This window comes from Stigmatopora nigra, chromosome 9 (genome assembly GCF_051989575.1).
Source record: "Stigmatopora nigra isolate UIUO_SnigA chromosome 9, RoL_Snig_1.1, whole genome shotgun sequence".
NCBI classification, from domain to species: domain Eukaryota; kingdom Metazoa; phylum Chordata; class Actinopteri; order Syngnathiformes; family Syngnathidae; genus Stigmatopora; species Stigmatopora nigra.
The window spans coordinates 8,443,674-8,466,441 of record NC_135516.1 but is presented as its reverse complement, the minus strand read 5'-3'; the positions used below and the strand labels follow the sequence as shown (position 1 = coordinate 8,466,441).

Genomic DNA, 22,768 nt, shown 5'->3' with positions numbered 1-22,768 from the left:
GGAACAACTTGGATACACATGAATTTACATGCCAAAAAAATACATATATACATACATATACACAAATCTATATATAATATTTTATATATATGTATATATATACATATAAATATACATATACATACATATATACATACATATACATACATATATGTATACATACTTATACATACATATGTATACATATGTATACATACATATACATACATATACATACATATATGTATACATACTTATACATACATATGTATACATACATATACATACAAATATGAATACATACATATACATACATATATGTATATATACATATATATATATATATATATATATATATATATAGTTTGGTTGGAGGTAATAAACACTGACAATCCACCCAAGGTAGATTATTTATTTATAGAAGCTGTTGCACAAAGAGTATTTTCGTAAGAGTGATCATTAGCCATTTCGTGTTTTTGAAAGTATTTTTAAGCTCTCAACCCATTAACGAGAAACCAGACACAACTAAGGCAGAAAAACTCATTGACAGTCTCAGCATGAGGTGAAAGGGAGAGAAAAGCATTGGCAAATGAATCAGGCTTTATCGAAAGCCTGATTGCAAGATGTGTGTATTGCTAATATAGATATGGATTTTTACGATACAGCTGATGTGGACACAGTCGGTGTAAAGCAGGGTGCTTTTTAATGAGACATACAAAGACATGATTGAGAAATAGCTGCCAACCTGCCTTCTGATGATTCCTGACACGTGTGATTTTAGCATTTGTTTTTCTATGCATTTCTAGGTCAGAAAGAAAGTTGAGAAGCTCATTTAGCCGATACTTGACCACAACAGACATCTAAAAATTGAAATCCACTCACAAATCAGAACGTGCTTTTTGAAATATACATCCATCTATGACAGCGTTGCAGGTCACACGAAGCTTCCACGGGAGATACACTTACTGACAATTTGACAAGTGTGACATTTGCAAATAAATCTCAGGGGGGTCTGTGAGAAAACACATTTTCTTTCCTGACAGACACTGATGAAAGCCAAGAGAAGGTAGTTGATCTTTTCCCAACGTTTGTGTGGTGTGTATTTCAGTCACCTTCCGTTTTGTCACTCCCATGCCAGTGATGCTCAACTTTAGGCCGGTGGACCGATTTGTGTCCACCATATCAACAAAGAAGATTATCCGTCTGTACTGAAGTCTACTTTCACCTGATTGCATCGTTCCACTTTAAACACCGGTACCTCTGACATACAATTTGTATTCCACCCCGTTTTAGCATGAACGACAGGAGAAGATTGGACTTTTTGGAAGACTATTTTGAGTAGTGTGACCCTCTAGACCACTGAAATTTAAACAACAAGAGACATGGGAGAAATTAAAGGAAGAAGGCACAAAAGTATAATTTCTATGATGGCCATTTGTTGACTTAAATTTTGTAATTGTCACATCAACCGCTTTGTCTTCGTTTTTTGTTTGATTGTTGGAAAATGGCTGCCATTGAAAAGGTTAAGGGAAATTGTATTGTCAAGGTGACCTCAGATTACTTAAACCCGGTCTGAACTATGTACCAACCTATGCAATTGATTGTTGATACATACACTCATAAAATATATGGGCGTGCATGGCTTTTGTACAAATCTTAATGCTTTCCAACATTAAAATATTAAACTTCCTAATGGCTACTTTAACAAAGTTTTTTTTTTAATTTATCCATAGCTGTTCGTATGTGAAGCATTGCATACTCACATTCAGTGTAATAATGACAGCAGCGGGAACTATTTGCAACGCCTCATCAGCGATGCATCAAATTCATGAGCTGAAAAATTACTGCATTTATTACGAGTCTTGTAATATTTCATTTTACACGTCCCAACTCTAGCATCCCCCAAACATAGGCTTGGGTTCATTGCTTATTTGTTCTCTATTTAGACAAGATGTGGCAATCTGTCACTGCAGACAGAGAGCATCCTCTCATCTTTTCCACTGCAGGAAGTTCACAGAAAACAGCGGTCATGTGGCCTTGCCCTGTGTCTGCTGCCATCTGGAGACGCTGTCACATAAAGACTGATGTCTGGGATTAGGGATACATCAGTGGCCACAAATTCACATTTAGATGTGGAATTTGTTCTCTCAACAAAATATACTTCCCAATGGAGTAAATAAGCAATCTGCTGGTTGCACAGTTTCGCTTGGCTCACAGCGTTCACCTTTTCTTGACCCGGTCTTACAGCAAGTAGCATAACAAATGGTGGCCGTAATTGTTATGAAATTACTCACCAGTAGCTCAGAAAGCAAGACCAAAAGAAAGTCCAGTGGAATATTGATAAAAAAAGGAAGAGCTTACTACATGAAAAGCATGTCGCCAAATGTTGTTATGCCCTTGAAAATATATTTGTTTTATCAGATTTTCTAAAAGTTACCCTATTAATTGATTTTTAAAAAAAAAACGAGTCATTCACTGCCATTGAATGTGATAGCAATACCAATGGGTTCATTCGCCAGCCTTCAATGTTCCAACGACTTGGACGTCTATCATCGCAATGTGCAGTTTTTAAGTCATTGGTTCATGAAACAAGGTGGTTTTGCCCATTGACCCAAAAGCTATCTCTGGGATTAGATACGTTTAAAAAAAAGTTCATGGACTTGACTATTTCTGGATGGAACTAAAGCAGCACATCATTCAGGTTGTCTACTAAATAGCACAGCATCCATATCTCCAACCATCAACTTACTTCCTGGGGAACGTTAAACATCTGCTTTTAAATGATAAAATAGTCAAGCAGTCACCTTGAAAGCAGTCAACATGCTTGTGCTTTAGATTCAAGCAGGCAACAGACAAGAATGAATTCTATAGCAAGAATGCACAACATAAAATTATTTGTATGACAGATAATCATGTGTGTGCTGCATATGTTATGAATATTAAAATGTTCAATACAATAGTGTAGCTAAGGGGAGTTTGTTTTTATTTTCTGTTTGTTTTTTTCCAAGAAATTCTCCTTCTCCGATCTTGCTACACTTCTCGGAAATGCCAGTTTGTCTTAGTTTGAATCACTTCATACTCCTCAGAGTCACCAGAGAATTGCAGTCTTCTATAAAAACAAGAATATAAAAGAGCAGAAAACGAAAATATTTTACTTATACAACTATTGATTATTTTCTATATGAAATTAAAAGGCGTATTTTCAAGAAGTACTGCAATTTTTTAGACCAAATGCTACAGTGAGTGCTGTTGCAATAAATGCAGGTGCCCATTAAAACCTTATTGTTATCTTCAAGGTAAATTATGATTGTGCTGCAATTTGCTTTCAAAACACTGTCAGAACTGTGCTTTCTTGATCTTTCCTATGTTTTTGGTACTGCAGATATTTTTAAAACATCTCGGATTGTGCTGTCTAGGTGTCAAAATAGTATTCTGGTGTGACTGTTTTTAAAAGAAAAAAATAAACTTGCAGTGTGCCAGCAAGAATAATGGCTATAAAAACAAAGAAATGTCTCTTCATGGAGAGTAGAATGCAAATAAGAGAAAATGACTGGCATTATATCATTTCTTTTTTTTTCATCATTTAATAGCCTGGCTGCTGCTAAAATTGTCATGCAAGTAGAAAACACATCTTGTGGCTAATAAGTGGGGGATCACTGTTATGAATAATAAACCATTGTTGCCTTTTAAAACTAAAATATAAGCTCAACAATATGGAAAGCATTTTTTAAGAAAAATATTGGCGCACAAATCATTTTAATGGCCACAAAGAGAGAATTGCACTTTTGTCATTGCCCCAATGAAATCCCAAGGACATTCTAACCCGATGTATTTTATTTTCCATTGTTGAGAAATCCTTTGCGTTTGACCTGGCAGATTGTATCGATCCTTTGAATTGACACTGTAATACTTGAACAAAGTGAGTAGAAAAGGTTAAAAAAGAAAGAAATTCCTTCACAACTGATCAGTGTGTCTTGACCTGCATTCAACTTAAAGCCTCAGATGTTTAAGTCAGAATTAGAAACGACTAGACAGACTATTACTGGTTTTATGTTGGGAGTTTTATAGAATAGGACCTATTACATGCAAGAGGGATTTGAAGACCTCTTAACAGTTGTTAGTTTTTTATTAGTTAACAGGACTCGGCTTTAGGTGACCATCTGCACTGTGAAAATGAGCCATTTGCTTGAAGGAGACATCAATTAAGTCATCAGAGTAAAAATAAATATTTGCTGCAATGGTCTGCTTGCGAATATGTATTAGGTCCTTTAAGTAAAAACAGCAGAAATGTGTTTACCCAGCAGAGGACAACAATGGGTCTATCAGACGAAAAGCCTTCTGTTTGTGATTTCCCAAGGCATAATTTCCCTGTCACTATGCCATTTGATTATAGCTTATCTATCCTGCACAACATAGCGGAAATCATATTGGATTGTGGTGGGCTTTATTGTTTGCTCAAGTCCACCTGCTACACAACCAACAAGCGGACGATTTGGCACAGACATATGATCTCTTTCCCACACGATTGAGAGAACATCTGAGCCCTTGTTTCTCTGCTGCCTTCCAGCAAGAAACATTTGCCATTGTTGTTTGCTCTCATTTTTTTTCTTTCTTCTTTGAGTCCAACTTGTAAATTTCATTCTTTTCACCAAAATAGGAAATAAAGTAAAGTTGGGAGAAACACCAGTGCAAGAGACAGCAATTAAAAAGACACTTCTATAAAATGGACATTAAAAATGTAGGAATGTAATCAACCCACAGCCATTCTAAAACATTTAGTAATCATAAACTCTATAAATGACTCAAAAGGTCCAGATTAGGAGAAATCAATGCAGACAAAAGATATAAAAGAAACAGAAGAGACCAATACTCAACATAATTACCAAATAAACATATCAAAATAACAAAATTCACCTTCTAAAGAAAATATTCTTTTGAATAGTATAAAAAAATATCCAGAAATTAAGTTTTCTGGTGCATAAAAATGTGTCAAAATGTAAATAAACAATGCAAGAAGAGATTTCGTTTTTAGGGCAATATATGGAACAAAGAATGGACACACTTGTCTTTGCTTCTCTTGTTTCTTCAAGACCACATGACTCAAGAAACAGCCTGCTATATCAATGCCACAATCATGCAGGTCCTTAGTGAATGAGACTACTCTCAGCAACGTCCACCAACAAATCAGCAATGCTTAAAAGGTGCAAAATATACCATACACACATACACACCCAGAAATCGAATGGGGGTAGTCAAGGGGGTGACAACAAGTCAGAAAAGAATTACAAACTTTGTTGTAGAATAATTCACACACTGTGACTCTATTAACTACACAGTGGTGTTTCCAAGTCTCCCAAGTGGTTAGCAATACAAGCAAGTCACGTACATCCACCATAATACTGCTATGCAGGGAACAAGCCAACAGAGGAGGGGGGCCGACGTGACCGCTGCATTTGAAGCCATTACTTTGACAGATAGCTGGTCAAGTTGGAGTTTTAACTGCAGGGCATGTGTGACTTCCCAGAACTGGCATCTTGTAAACAATGATACTTTAAGAATGAGACTTTACATTAATCTTTTCTGGGGGGAGGGTAACATTCAAAATTGTCTACCAGATCAGCATTTAATTTAGCAAAAAAGACATAAAAGTGTATCACAACAGCAAATGACAACAACAACAAAAAACAAAGACTATATTATTTGCCATGCAATACAATCGTTATTACACTATAACATATTTGTTAAATTAATACTCAGAAGATCTGAAATACCCAGCAAAATGATTTTGTAGCTCCTACTTTGTTATAGACACCAAAACTGATATTTGTATTGGTGCTGGTGTTGCCGCTTTTCATTAACCGAACACTTAACTGTGATTAAAAATAACAAATTAAGGGGCTGGAATGTGATTTACTCAATTTAAAAAATAATTGATTGACAGCACCCATTAAAAAATACTGTACTATAATTACCTACTGAGATTGCAGCAGGTGTATCCATCTTTGTATTCTCTTTGCATCTTACTGGCTGTGGCAAAGGGCTGGAAACCTATCCATCGCACAGATTTACTCTCTATGGATGTAACGCTGAATAAAACATGATCTTATTTTATCCGATATCAGCTGACTTTGAGCAAAAGGTAGAATATACCCTTGCTTGTGCGCCAGTCAATTGGGGAACAATTTAGAATAACATATATTGACTGTGTACATATATATCTTTTCAGTTTGAATTTTAAGATGTGTAAAACTGGTGTGCTTATTCCTTTTTCAAGCATATGAAGTTTTTTTTCTATATGGCTTACCTTTCAGTTTATCAAAACTCCCCTGATTAGCTGTAGTAAACAGAGTACAATTGTACATATCTACAGTACATGGCACCTTTTTGCAGTCCCAATTGAGATCAACACTGAGAACAGTCTTTTACTTTATAGTCAAGGCATCTGTTTACTTTATTTAGGGTTTAAAATGATTTAGAATGAATTAGACTGAAGAATATTAGAATGAGTGTAAAGGGCAACAATGAATATTCATTATATCCAGCTGATGAAGATTGTTCTAAAAGTGTCAAATATACAACTCACATTGTCATCAAATATGACAAAATATTGTGGTTTTACAAATAGCTGTAGGGCATTCTTGGAGAAAGACAAGCGTTCACATTTGCACTCTATTGTTTTGTATCTGTGTCACCAAGTAATGAAGTGTAGCTCAAAATTATGCATGAATTGCTCATCGAGCCAGCCTCTACAACAGAATGGGTACGTACGTGTACTTTTGAACTCACCGGGAGCTGCCATTGCTCACATCTGCAGCGAGAGGGGTAAAGTAGAGACACATCATCAGATAATGGTGGCAATGCTGCAGTACGAACCTGTTTAATGGATTTATAATCTATGCTTTTGTGTTGGTCCATGTCACTGATGGCTGAGCGAGCAGCGTGATCATGTTTGGGAATTATAGAGTCATTTAAGATCAGCGTGGATCAAGTTGAAGAGCACACATTTTGTGCCTGATGTGAATTTTTATTCCACATGAGGTGTTAAGTTGAGGGCTGAAACCCCGACAGCTTTTTACGCCTCCACTCTCATCTCCCCAGCTTGTTCCAGTTCCTAATCGGTTCGTCTGCAGTCCATTATTATCTAGGTTATGAAGTTCCTCTCACCTTAAGAGCAAGGTGACATGTTCTGGAGGCAAGGGATTCGTATCGGGCCAAAAGTGTCACAGAATTGCGCTATCCGAGGTACTCGATTCATAAAACACAATGCTCACTTTTTCTCTAGCACTATAAGATAAGGCAGGTTGTGTATTGAGGAATATAGAGTTGTCTTCTGGGTTTTCTTCTTTAAAGGGTCTTTTTTAATGAGCAAAGATAAAAGGCATAAGCAAAGAAAGAGAAGATAAGCTTTTTTTGGCTTCCTGGGGTTGCGGCATCATGCATAGAGGCAGTCTAGAGAGACCCGCCAATGTTTTATCCAGCAGAGACTCTGTTAGATGTTGTGGAGCAAATTTAATCAAGGTTACAAACAAAGTGAACATCTTGGCGTCAGTGATATACTTCTGTGATTCTGTATCGAAAAAAGTTGGTAATCCCAGATTTATATTTCTGCTTGTATACAGTCGTGCTATGCTTTGGGAGAGTGATACCGATGTTGAATTTGAATAAGTAATGGGAAACAATTCATAATGCTAAAAAAAAAGGAGTCCAAGATTGTTGTACAGAAATATTTGACCCAGAAATCATAGCTTTTGCTGTCAGCAACTGTACTGTTTGAGGTCTGGTATGCGAGTGAGGAAAGAAAGTGGTAAAGGCTTGAAACATTTTCTTCTTTCAAAGTGGGAAATATCTATTCACATTGGCAGATGAAAAATTGATAAAAGCTCTGTTTTTCACCACACATTCTTGTGCCACCACAAGTGGCCAAGGTACTCTTCCAAAATGAAGAATGGCTGAAATGGTTAGCATTCCAGACATTACATTTTGTATTTTATGTGTGGTCTGATATATGACTGTGGCCCTAGATTTTTTTCCCCTGCTTATTAATTTGATTTTCCAAACAGTAGAAGTCTTTGAAACCTGAAAAGGCTCATATTAACATAAAAAGATTTGTATTTACAAAATACTGTTGGATTTGTATTGCCTTTTCCATTGTTATTTTGTATTGTATTTGGCAGTTGCCCCTATAGCAAGCACAGCAAAAAAATATCTCCTTTGAGGAAAAAAGTTTGAACAAAACTAGGTCAAATTCTATATATAAACATTTGTGGAAATTTCCATTTGTTTTGTAGTACCGAAATACTTGCAAAAATGCTTGACTTTCAAAACATGCGGCCGATATTTAACCCTAACTGTGGAACATGCAGTATATACAAGGTGGATGACTTCCTATAATTTTGGCATTCATCAGTTTCTGTTTCTTCCTCTGTTTCCTTCAAAATCTTCTTGACAACAAAACAGTTCCTCTCCCGATGAAAGGAATGTTTTGATATGTTTCTGAAAAATTTTAATTGGATGATCCTTGAAAGGAAATCCGTCTCACATGTCCTTCACCTGACATTGATGCGGCAGATGTGCTCATACCTCTTGTCAAATGAATGGAATTGGAAACTGTGCACATTTTCATTTCCCAAATACAGCTGCTTTATCTGCCCCGGATCACCCTGAATTGCAAGTACCTCCCCACTGCTTGACATGCATTTAGTCTCAAGGATTTCGGATGCCGGCAACATGCTCGTCCTCTTCCACATTTGAAGAGTGAACTTGCAAAAAGGCTATCATCAGTCTCTGACTGAAATTATTAGAGCGCGGAGAGTAGGTGTTGGCGCCGGTCAATGAAACCCAGCTAGTATTTATGACACCTTGGCTGATGGTGTTATTGAGACAATAATATCAGAGGAGATCCTTATTACGCCCTCCCGCCCAAGTATGTGAATGCCTACTTCATCTCCACATTTTAGCATAAGCGACAGGCAGTTGCATCATTTAACTTCAGCTCAAAGCATTCATCACTTGCCTGCCAAAAAGATGGCAGCGCACAGTATGACAGTGACACGACGCCGTAAAATGAAATGGGATTGTATTAGCAGATGGCAACAGGCCTCGATGATAGGCATGAGTGGCTAGCCTTCATTATTTTCCAAATCCACATTTTCTCATGCACTGACAGTTGGAGCGGTTATTTGAATCTGTGCAATCTCACCTCTAGGCACCCATCAGTCTGCACAATGTTTTCATGTCGTAATATTGTGTTCAAGCGTGCAGCTTTCACGATCCTCCCATTGGAAATCCTTTCTAGGACGCACATTCTTTCCAAGATCAAAAAGACTCCGGCAAGCACTTGGCCCTATAGCAAGCACAGCAAAAAGTTCTGATTAAACTTTGCTTCTTTGAGAAAAAAAAAATACATCAACAAAACTGGGTCTAAATCCATGTATAATTAGCTATGAAAATGTGTGTACATTTTCATTTGTTTCATAGTTTTGCAAAAGTTGTAAAAATGTTTGACTTTTATAACACATGGCCGATTTCCCTTATTATGCAGTGCAGTGAAAAAGTATTTGCTCCTGTCTCAAAATGTGTTTCGTCTTAGTGTTTCCATGTCAATGTTTAATATCTCTGCACAAATAGAAATAGCAGACAAATACAGATAAACTCAAAACATTCATTCAAATGCACGCACACAAATACAAAAGGCAAACAAGGCAGAGGAATGACACCAAAAAAAGAACTTAAGTAACCCATTTCATTCGTGAATTAGAACCATCCAAATTCGCTTTAAAAAAGTGCATATATTTTTTAAAAGTCACTTGCCCAGAAGGTATTTAAAGTTTTAAGTATCAACCTTTGAAGAGCTGTTCAACATAACAAAGAAACTAGTACTAAACTCACTTCTACAAGTAAATGTTACATGATTTGCAACAACACCAATTCAATAATACTAAACCTGAAAATAACTAAACCATTAAAACACTAATTGAAAAGGACTCCAGGAGCCAAAAAACAAACTCCAATCATTAAATAATGTAATGTAATTATCGTTCCGTAATTTCAAAAGACATAAAAATCTGAGACATCATTTGTCAACATCATTATTTTAATGAATTAATTAAAAAAAACTACCTCAGTTAGACAGAAAATACACTTTTTGAAATAGTGATCAGCAACATAATTTTGTAGTTTCTTAAATAAACTATTCCAAATACTGTCTGTCAATGTTATTAAAAATATCAACATTGTAATGATCGTGCTCAAGGCACGCTGTTTGCTTTGAGACAAAATATGAAAGGCATTTTTTTTCAACAATAAAAATCAAAGCCTGCCCGCAGTCATAACCTGCCCCCAACAGAGTATACTGTTTTCTCCATGTGCATGTCTTTGAATGCCTCACCTCAGTACTTGTCTGAAAGATTTTCAATTGACTCTTGCCAAAAGAAAAGCTGAGAAACTAATAACTACCATAATACGATAAAAATCAAAAGAGACCTTTGATGAAACCAGACAGCAATACATTTTAAATACGCATTCATCATTGATATTCAGCCTTTTTCAGATGTTAACGCTTTTCCCTATTCGCTTCTTATTTGGGATTGTCATTTGAAGAAACAAGACATTAAAATATATATTCTTTTCTGACAAGCTAGCCTAAGGCTAAAAAACAATAATTTTAATCAATCTGACAGAGGTGAAATTCACTTTAGTAATTGATTTAAGTTTGTAACCCACTCTCGCTTTTAGAGAATTCTAACACAAAGCATCTTTAGTAGCATCTGAAATAGTATTTGATGCTTGACTGGCATGTTAGGTTTGAAATAATAATTCACTATGCCTTCAATTATATTGGCGAAGCACAATTTTATGAAGAAGTAGTCTCTGGAAGAATATAATTAATATTAGAAGGCTTTCTTTACCAGATAATTATAGCGGCAATATAGCAAAGCAAGTGTGTCGTCTGCCGTTCACAACGTTAATCCCCTTGAATATTGGGAGGGAGGTACCGCCACAGGTCCCTTATAGTCTCCTATGAATACAAAATTGATTTGTTTTTCTTCATCTTTTTTTTTAAAAGAGAATGAATGAATTACTACCTTTCTTATTTCTTGTCCTTCTTTTTGTGATAGTGGTTTTCCCATTGAGAGCAAATCATTACAATGCTTAAATTGCTCTCTCCACATGAAGGCACAAAGATTTTTTTTAATGCTGTTCAGTAATGCTTTATTCACTAATTCGTTTTAGAAAATGCAGATGAGGTCCATTCGTAATGGTTCACTTAAAACTGGTAAATCATCCGAGAGTTGTAGTTCTACCCTTTTATGTAACTGTTTCTCAATGCCAACTAACCAACTTGGATGGATTCTCTTGGCACTGTAAACTTCCATTGTCATCGATTCTTTGTTTACAATTGCAATCACAATTATGGATATTTGAGTCATTTAGTTGAACAGTTATCATATATGTCCCAACGAGTACCAAATGGGGTGGAAAGATCTTTTCCCCACTTTTTGGCCCCAGTAATTTTCTTGTGAATTTTTTAATTAAATATAATTCCTGTTCTTTTTCACTGCCAGATGGAATAAATGACTAGTTTGGAGCAAGTACGACACCAAATCGTATTTAGCTCCCTAGATAAGGACCTGGCATGGAGATAGGATGGTTGACGATTTGAATCCAACTGTGGAGTAAAAAATATAGGAATTAAAAGTGTGACTGGTGTGTCTCCAATTCACTGTCAAGGTGCCCTTGTGGAAGGTAACAGGCCAACCAAATCCGATCTTGCAGACTGTGGAATCTGGTGGGAATTTTAATTGGATCTGCGACTGTGTAATATATGAAAATATGTAGAGTGTGTGGAGATCAATTCTCCTGTGGTGATTAAACACTACTTAAAGTCTGCAAATGGGCAAAGATATTTTTAGGTTACACAGGATGTGTGTTATCAATAATATGATGAGTAAAAGGGTTAAGCTATAAAGTATGGAAATATTTTTACAAAATATATTTTGATCTGAAAGCAGTGGCAACAAAAACATTGCACAAAGTCACTACCCTGAAAAAATAAATAAAGACAACTGCACATCTGACAAGGTCTAATCTAATTCACACGTCTCTGCTTGACAGGTGTTAAAACTTAGTTGGAAGCATCATTAGCCATGAGAGATGCTTGGAAGATACGGTTTGTAGTTATTTTTAAATGTGCTGAATACAATGTAATATTATTAACACCCACAAGCAAGCAGAAAAAGAATTCAAGTGTAGCCAGGTGTTTTTTTTTTGGGTCAAAGGACCACTAGCTGCCTCTGCCTCAGAGTTGAAATGAATTCGACATCTATCACAATGGGACTAAAAAATTAAATATACATATCCACAATATATTATAAAACTATCAAGTACCATTTATTATTATTATTTTGCTATGTTTTAATTGTTTATCTTTGCTGTATGGCAGAAAACAGTGCTGGTCAAGCTTTACCTTGCCAAAAAAGTGTTGTTGTTTTTTTACAGTGTTGGAAAATATTTACCTGTCAGATTTTTATGTTCTCTGTTTTATGTGTGTGTGTTTTTGCATTTCTGTGTGTGTGTGTGTTTGTGTGTGCGTGTGTGAATTTCCCAGTCTGCAACATGATGTACAGCTGTTCTCATCCACACTTAAGAGGACCATAAAACTCTACAACCTATTGGAGTACATCTTGAAGGGTTAGATTGTCCGTCCATTCGAAGTAGAATGCCATTTTTCCTCTTTTAATCCATAAAAAAACAATCCATCTCCAAAAAGGAGGGATACTGTTTGCTGTTTATCATGAACACTGACTAGGAGCAGCTGCAATTTACATTTAGCAGTACATATACTGTACAGAACAGTGCACAGTACTGTACAGTATGTGTCTTGAAATATATATATTTTATTTCGAATTTATAATCCATTTCAAATGTTATAATCAATTCCATAACCTGGAAAACTAGTGGTATTCTTCCTTATTCATGTTAGATTTAGAAAAGGTCTACAAGTTGTTGTTTAATCAATATTTTCTGCAAAAAGATGTGCCCCAGTTCATAGACAATGTCAATCAACCAGTGTTTTCTCTAAAAAAAGCAAATTGGTTTCTTCAGGGGGATATATGCAATTTAGTATTTATTATTGATGTTATTTTATACATTATAAATATCTGAGGTACTACTTGCCCCAGGCAAATGATATGCCACCTGAAAAAAATGTACCGTAGCTGTTCTTAGAGAATGTCAATCAACCACTGTTTTATATACAAGCAGATTTCTGTCTTCAGGGAGATATATAGGCATTTTATTTATTATTAATATAATTTTAGACATTATTAATATCTGAGGAATTACATGCCCCGGGCAAATGATATACCACCACCAGCCTTTTGAAAAAAATCAACCAGAAACAAGATGATTGACTTAAATCACACTAATCGTGAACAAACATTGCTATCCTAGAAAAACAATAACACAATATTAGTAATAGTGTATTACTATTACATGCTACTGATTTGAAGATTTATTCTGGGGTGAAGCTGTAGGGACACGGCTGTTATGAGATGCATCTGAGCGAGTGACAACTGATTGACATCCTGTAAGTCATGCCCTCTGACTTGTGCCCCGCATAAGAGACTGCAGTTTCTTGTATAACAATGAGAATCCCAACTAAAGAAGCCTGCATTTTTAAATGTTTCAATTTTTTCATTTAATGGTCATGTTTTTCATGTCCGCCCCGCAATTGGCTGGAATCCATTTCAGGGTGTTCCTCGCCTACCACCCACATTTGGCTAGGATAGGCTCCGACACCCCCACGGCCCTTGTGAGGATAAGTGGCGCGGAAAATGGAATGAATTAAGTTATCACGTAAATGCATGCTGTCTATGGAAGTGTACTTGCTTTAAATTGTTCAACAGACAGTGATGAGATTAGAAGCTACGTGTACTCTTAAATGTGCAGTAATAGAAAGTTTTACTTATCAACTTATAGAATTCATCCAGCTTCCTGATGCCACTACAGAAGGATACACACTGTCACATTGTGAAACATATTTAGAGAAGAAGCCTATTGGATCAAACATAATTTGATCAATATATAATGAAATTATCACAAAAGGTTCTTTCTTGGTATTAGGTTTCACAATAAACGGGTCTTCTTAACAATTCTAATGGCCATCGTCTCTAAAAGAAAGAAAACAAGTGTCGCTGCATTAAATTCTGGGGTAACAAAACTTAAACAACAACAACAACTACAAAACATGCCATATGTTTTGTTTCTGAATACTTGCGTGACAGGTTTGTTCAAATTTTACTTCAGGAATTGCAACTGTGACAATTAGAATGCACACCCACTACACTTACTTAGTTACAGCTGCTCAGTCACATAATTAGATATAAGAGCTATATCAATTAGAAGGGAATGAAATGACAAGGCTTTTTAAAAAAAATAGCCAAAGTTATTAGTTGCATGAACAATTTAATGGCATTTAAACAGACGGCTATTGCAATGCCAACACTAAGGTAAAAGCAATTATAACTAGAGGAAAATTTTGGCAATGTTTTGAGTGTTTGTTCTTGGCTGGAACATGGAACACCTGAACATCCCTCAGTCAGGCATTATCATAGCTTTTATCAGAACATCATCTGCTGCCCATATTCCAGATGTCCTTCTATTTGAGCGATACTGTCCAATCGAGCCCACATGCCCAACATTAAATTGCATTTGGCAATACAGAGGAATATCTAATTTTGTTTGTATGAAGTAGCATATAACACAACACACACAAAAGGCAAAAAGTTCAAATCGTGATGCTCTGAGAATTATTTCACAAATAATTTTATACTAATTGTTTTTTTCTGTAATAGTGAAAAAAGGAAAACAAACTGTAAGCTGTATAAACCCTCGGTCAAGCAAACACATTTAGATTCATTACTCATGAATATTGCTTCAATACAGTGAACAAAAATTCTATTGTATGTACTTCAGTAGTTTTTGTTGCTTAAAACAAACTGTAAACAAACCAGTTTCAGTTTGACGTTTTAAAACTGCTTTGTCCACATTTCTGGTAATCAACAAAGATCAGCTTATACTTTGATGGTTGGTTATTCTAATGATGTTCAAAATCCTCACAAGCTGCATCTTGATCTCATTAACTTGTGCTTTATTCATTAAAAAGCCTTTAATGAGACTCCAATGTATTGTGTTAACTGGAGCAAAGGCTATTAGAACACTGAATAACAGGCGACAGTAAAGGGAAATATGTAAACAGTGTGAGCCATTCAGTTGTGAGATGTTCAAGGTCCACGTTAACATTTAAAGTGCTTCCATTATAAAATAAAAAAACTTGTCATTCATTCCAATCTCATTAGAGTAAAATAACGGCCTGTCAATGTGTATTTCCTTAAGGCAGGTTTGCTTTCAAATTCTTTCTCATCTCATTTTCAACGTAGTCCTGGCCAAATAAATGCATAAAGGATTCTTACCAGAAGAATAAAATAAAACACAGATATTGGTTATTCATTTCCCATCTGTTGCCTGCATCCAGTCCCAAGTATTTTTCAGATAATGGTATGCTAATAATTGGAGCAATGCGTCTAGCGCGACGTCAGCCAAATAACTCTCTCTAATTAGACTTGCCTGATATCAATAGCGAATGGGAGAACTGCACTTGGAGAGATTGTGGGTTGTTCAAGATGAGCAACAAAGAGAAATGGAAATATTATCCTCCGTGTAGATTGACAAAAAAAATTCAAACTCTCACAAGATTGCAACGAGCAACCGTAAGACGAGGGAGCAGGTGGAAATGTTTCATGATATAGCAGAAATAAACTTAATGAAAATATGACAAGTATCCTACCTAATTAAACGGTACAAAAGTAAGGAGTTGGATAACTATGACTCACATCCTCCAAATGCTCAAGTAGAATGAGGCATATATTGCTTTAAACTGATGAATTGCTGCTTATCTCATCTCATCTCATCACATTTCCTAAACCGCTTTATCCTCAATAGGGCTGCAGGGGGTGCTGGAGCATATCCCAGCTTGAATTCAGGCCAGAGATATTAAACTCTTGTTGAGAGCTGTTTCCAACAGTACTTACTCTCTGTCACCATTTGACTGGCGACCAAACGACTGTTTTTTAAGAAAGCCGATGTTAACCTTACATAAATTATGTTTTTTTTTTAAGAATTTCAATAGCTTTGGGTCTGTGTGATTTTTGATCATTTATTTTTGAATACTCTTTGACAAGATTCTATTATTTAATTGGTGTGTAAATTTCTGTGATAGTGGGTGGTGAAAGGAAAACAAGGCACTAACTACACTGAGGGGAATGTATCATTTGATACTTACTTTCCTGTGTTTGTCATAACTGATAATTTCTTCAACTCTTTCCCGAATGAAATCCAAGAATTGGTCCATTATTTTAGCAACTACAGATGGTTGTGTGTCTCTCATCATCCATGAGATTATAGTATCTGATTTTTTACACGCTCCCATTGCACATTGGACTAAGTTCAAGAGATGCTGGGATTTGGAAAGCAGATCTAATAAGCAGAGTGTGATCCAGAACTCCGAGTCTCTGACTCTTCGAGTAAAGGATTTGCTTTCATATCAGATGGAGGAGAAAAAAAAACTTCATTAAATTGTAAGCTCAATCAACGCACAGTATGTATAGCAAATGCATATACAGTACACACACGAAATTGGTATTAATAGAAAGCAGATAACAAGGTCCATCACAGTAACTAGGGGGAAAAAGGTAGGATTTTTAATATACCTCCTGCACCTTGTAAAAATTATATATATATATATATATATATATATATATATATATATATATATATATATATATATATATATATATATATATATATATATATATATATATATATATATATATATATATATATATATATATATATATATATATATATATATATATATATATATATAAATGGCTGTGCAGGTAATGAGGATATACTATTTCAGAAACTGAGACATGAAGTAGAGCCAGTATCAGCCTTACACACAGTATCTGACACCTAAATCTTATCTATTATACCTAAAAAAGTGCTTCTAAAAAAGGCGGTTTAATCAATTTCATAGCAAGTTAAGTTATTTTTATTTAGCCATCAAAACCTGCATATTAATTTATGTAAAATGTTTATTCCTCAAATCTTCATTCACTAAAAGAGCCTTAGAAAGTCAAAACACTCAGCAGAAATCATTTCCTATCGCATTTTCTACAAACAGGAGATGTTCAGATAAATCATAATTTAACGCACAATCAGCAGGGGGTGGTGAAATATCCAAAGGGGTGAAATTATCTTGATAGACACTGGGAAATACTATGTAATAATTGAACTGAATTGAATGCCTTTATTGTTATTATGTGCTTCAAAATTAAATGGCTCTCACCTAGGAGGAGGCTACGGCACCCTGTGACGCAAAAGCACAATCGGCCAGTAGTCAGGTTGATTTATTGACTGAATCTTGATGAAGAAACCGCCAAATTAGGTAAGGATGCTCATTGGCAGGACTTGGTTTGGGTAAAGCTGCCTGACATCTTGCATGAGAAGCTTGCTGAATACCTAGGGAAATCAATTCCTGAGCAGTAAGGGGCAAGTTACTTACAAAATGAAAACTAAGCATTTCTATTAGCATACTGTTTTGGAAATGGATTGTGTTACACTTATTTAGTCTTACTGCTGATCGTAAAACTGAAGTCTGCAAAAATATGACTTGTTGTTATAATGTGGTTAAATGAAGTTTGCAGCCAGCAGTGCATTAGGGAGGAAATACATCAGATTACACATTAGCAAAGGTCCATAATGTTTTACATTGCACTGTTTCATGCTGTACTTGTGCACTCGAATATTAAATGCACCCCTGATTTGAGTGGAAGTATTATCTGCATAGTAATTTTACAGATTTAGCCAAATTGCAACAATTATCATCTTTTAGTCATTATTAAAACAAAACAGGGATTGTCAGTGTGACATACTCTACAAACCAGTAGAAAAAAATCAATAAAAACTGAAAACAATGATGTAGATGTGCCAAAGTTCAATATTGAGAATAGATTTGATAGGTCAAAAGTTTTTAAATATTACAGTGTCAACAAATCTCAAAAAAGTTCAGACAACTAGCAATAAATTGCTGAAAAATTAAAATGCAAAAAATGCATACATAATTAGCACTACAGGTCCTTTGGCAACAGAATTAAGTATAAAAATAGCTTTTTAAAAGGGCAGTGTTTTTCCAAAGTCTAGCTGGGGAAAAAGACAAACAATTCCCCAAATATCTTGCAGAAAATAGAAACCAATATGAGACAGGAGTTTCCAAGAGATAAATTGCATAGAGTTTGAAGTTATCATCATCTACTATGCATGAAAAAAATCCAAGGATTGGGAGAACCGAGAACTCTCTGTGCATAGAAGTCAAAGCCAAGAAACACTGATCGTGACCTTCAGGCCTTTAAACAGCACTGCAGCACAAAACAGAATAATACTTTGAAGGAAATAACCAGAATTGGCTCAGCAATACTTCTAAAAACACATTGGGGGTGTACACAAACAATTGTGCCATCCGCCATTTTTACTGAAATGCTACGATGCAGAGAACCTAAGTTGTTTTAAGTGTATTGTTCAAAAGCTTGCATCTATGTTCAGGTTATGTGAGTGTATGTGGCATGGGCAGATTGCACATCTTGAATGTCATGGTCAATACAGAAAGGTATATTCAGCTTCTAGAAGAACATATGTTCTCATCCAGATGTCACCTCTATCATTTTTTTTCATCATGAGAATGCCAGACCACACATACTGTAGCATCAATTACAGCATTACAGCTGCAAGGCAAAATGTTCCAGGTACAAAAATTGCCAGCCTGTATTCCAGTTTCTTATTGTGGCCTTGTTCCAACATTTTATTTTTAGATTTGTTCACAGCCTACCTTCCATTCCACAGATTTTGTTAGTTTAAACCTTCAACCTGTTCTACATGTTCTAATCTAAATGACACATTGAAATTGTGCATGTCCAGATCATTGCATTCAGTTGATATTCAGAGTTTGTATAGTGAATTAATTTTAGAGAATCGGGTTCATAATATATAACCGTACAACGTTACTGGATACCATTTATGTATATATTTTAAGTTCACATGCATAAATGTTACTTGAAGCACTGTATCATTCATTCATTCATTGTTATTCTTTAATGCATCGCTTGAAAAAAAGATTATACAGTTAAATAGCACCATTTTCAGGTGTTTGTAAGTTTAATCCGTTTATAAAAACAGCTTACGGGCCATTGTCTTTTCAAGACAAAATGTTTATTGATTAAAAACAGCTCGGGCATGTAAATTTCAAATTGAGTGTGCGTGTGTGTGCATTTGTGTAGTTGGCTAAAGAGTGGCCGCAGAATGGAATCCATCACTATTGGCATGTGGACTTGATTACTTGAGAGTCTCAAATAGCCATGATAAAGAATTGTGTCCAGCTCTGTTTACAAGCACATCACTCACAGAGTGGTCTCGCACTCATGCAGCAGCCTTTCTCTTGACACCGTCATGTTCACACGGCTCATTGTTGCCAGATAGACCACAACACGACATAAACGTCTATAAGTGCTTAAGTTCAGGGTGAGAAAGAGCTTTGAGATTGAACTCTCTTGGAAGAAGCTTCAGTAGCAAAGTAGAATGCGATAACAATAACAGGCAGGGTGGTTTGTTTTCATTTGAAAATATTATTCTGGCAAGGAATGCAAATAAAATGTGAAAAATTACCTTTCCTACAATGGGTATGGTAATCAGGAATCTTTTAGCATTTCGCAAGAGTAGGCAGAAAAGCTTGCGCTCACTAAACCCCTGACTCATGGAGCAAGTAGACACAAACAAAAGATCTATCCTGTTTACAGTCTTGTCATATAAGTGAAAATAATCCAATTCTTCAACCCAAAGTCTTGGTTTTACATTTTCATAAAGCAAGCATTATGCACTTTGCTGGACGAAATGCGCATTTTGTCTCCTCGCCTAATGATCCTAAGAAGACGTCTCAGGAAGCAAGACAAAATTTAAGATAACTATATTTTCTTGCCAGTTTTGTAATGTACGTGTGCATCCACAAATTCAAATACTACATGCTTAGTAGTTTCTGTTGTTGCAAGTCTCACAATTGTTCAGTCTGATGAATATAGTTTAAACCTGGATTAGGGTTATCAATCATAAAGCATTGCATTGTTCAAAAAGTGTGAACTAAAAAATATGGTGTTTTATAAAAAGGCTCCAATATTCCATCATCAGAGATGCGAGGGTCGCTTTAAAATGGGATCTAATTGATAATGTTGTCCAAGCACCACAATATTTAAGTAATATTAACTTGGTTTGGAATAACCATTCATGGCCAAATTTTAACTTTCCAGCAGAGATCTTTAGATGCTGCTGCAGTGTCTTCACATAATGTTCTTTCCGCATGATGCAATCTGTTTTGACCAGTGCATCATTTCTCCCTAGTAGGAAAACAGCTCTATAATATCATGCTGCTGCTCCCCTCTTTCACATTTGGGGTTCTGTTCTTAAGCTCAAAGGACTATTTTTGGTCATAACAAACAACTTTTCCCCATAAAGACATGGCATACACATGCATGCAAATAACATTTTACGTCACATAGGCCACAATAATAATAGTACTATTAAAAAGAATGGCCTTCATACTTGATCCGAAATATGAGGTCATTACTTTGATCTATTTTGAAATGAATTAATAAAATCCTATAACATCGATGAAAAGCCAATTAAAAACTAAATTTGACATAAGAACATTTGAATAAATAAATAAAAGTAAATAAAAATAAACAAAACAGAAATAAAATATGATTACAATCCTCACTAAAATAAATTGTAGTATTTTACTTATTAGCTGCCATTGACAAAAACAAGTTCCCAAATCATTCAAATTGGGAGGACAGCCTATGAATGCTAATGTTCAAGTATCATTGACAGCGAGAAGAAGAGGTTCACTCCATTGTGACTTGAAGGGCATTCACTCATTCACTCCCAGCCTCTCCCACTCAAAATGGATTGGATGTCTAGGACCCTTAATGGCTACCAATGAATTAAATGGGTGCCCAATAAAGTGGTAAAACTAATTCCTTCCTGGGACATAGAACCTATGCCAGGTAATAGTTGAACGTGGAATCGTAAGACATGTGAAAATTGCATCAAAGGATGAAACAATGTAGACATCTAATAATCTTCCTTTTTGTTCCCAACTCATCTCCTATTTCCGTAACGCTTGCTGCAGCCTTTTGATAAGATCCCCAAAGAAAGCCAAGTTGTATATGTGAAATAGCTCAAATTTATCTGAAATTATTTTGGCACAGCACAGACACACTGTTTTTAACAAATATAATGAATCAAAATAATAATCAAAACGGCCACAGAAATAAAATAAGGGTTTCAATTGTGGATACGCTGAAACCATGACCCACTCACTTGCTAAAAATCATTGAAAACATCACTATTGCAGACACCAATACTACAGCCTATAAATGCAATTGTGCTCTGCCTCTTATCATCTGACTGGCTGCAGTGCTGTATGAGTTGAAGCGAGTTGAATGTCACTAACAATTGCACGTGTAACAGAGGGCAAGATCTCATGCAGCCGGCTGCTTATTTCCAAATGCGTAAGCCGAGACCACAATGTAGGAAAAAAAACTCCCTGTATGTGAATGGTATATGGACAAATCACCAAATATACTGTTGGATCGCAAAGGGGAAAAAGTCATCATTCAATCTATTTTCTTATTTGCTGCGTAGGGGCATGAAAAGGTTTACCTGTGGTGCAACTGGTAATAGCTTAAGTTTCTATACCAGCTGGAATTACTACATCTGACATCCGTGTAAAAACATCTCAATGTACAAAAAAAAAAAACTAGATGGCTGCTTCATTTTACTCTGGACTTGACTTTAAAAATTCAATTTTTCCATAGACAAAGGTTTTACCAAGGTAACATTGCTTCAGCATATCCTAAATCAGTGCTTTTCCCTGTCTAAACTAATGTCTTTTTGACACAGTGCTGCCATATAATGGAGCCTAATGCACCTTAATCTTGTCACCTGAGCAGTTGTTTCACTTATGATGCCACGACAAGCTGCTTTTCTGACACAGCAGCAGCATGTGGAGTTGACTTACTGGAAGCTCTCGACATTCTTGTAAAATGTGAAAAGGGAGATCCTACAGCTGATTGCAAGCCTATGCAGTGGAAGACATCTTTTTTCTTTTTAGCTTAGGCCCCGGTAACCCACATTTGGGTTTAATTAATTATCTCATTTATGTATTCATTCATATTCTGTAACCTGTAGAATCATTATTTTTTACTATAATATTCCAAGTGAAACATTTTGGAACATTTTTACTTTATAAGTTGGAATTAAATGAAAACAAGTACTTGTTTTTTCTCTTTTGGAAGAAAAGGTCAGGTGGGTCATGGTTCTCTTCTGAGAGCTAGTTGTAAGTGGAAACGTTTTCCTGAAATTGTACAATAGATACATCAGATTTGCTGGCAATAGCTTTTATATTGTGATCAAATGGAAGAAAGGTTTTGCAAGAAAGAAGAAATGTCATCTTCTTGGTTAATTGCTGCCAGAAACCTTTTCTATTTATCTTTCTTTTATGTATCTATCCCTATCTTTGTATTACATCTTCTCACATATGATATGCATTAAAAGGAAAGCATTTGTGTCAGTTTAATTGGCCCCACAATAGAGCTAAAGGAGCATACAGGTTTATAGAATA

At 35.6% G+C, this 22,768-nt stretch overlaps 1 long non-coding RNA gene across 1 annotated transcript in view; it reads right to left on the bottom strand.

Annotated features, from left to right (window-relative positions):
• The window catches only part of LOC144202149 (uncharacterized), a 57,308-nt gene that overhangs the window by 15,285 nt on the left and 19,255 nt on the right, over positions 1-22,768 (bottom strand). Inside the window, exon 3 of the long non-coding RNA XR_013327471.1 lies at positions 9,179-9,322. This is a non-coding gene — a long non-coding RNA (uncharacterized LOC144202149). The remainder of the gene's footprint in view (positions 1-9,178; positions 9,323-22,768) is intronic.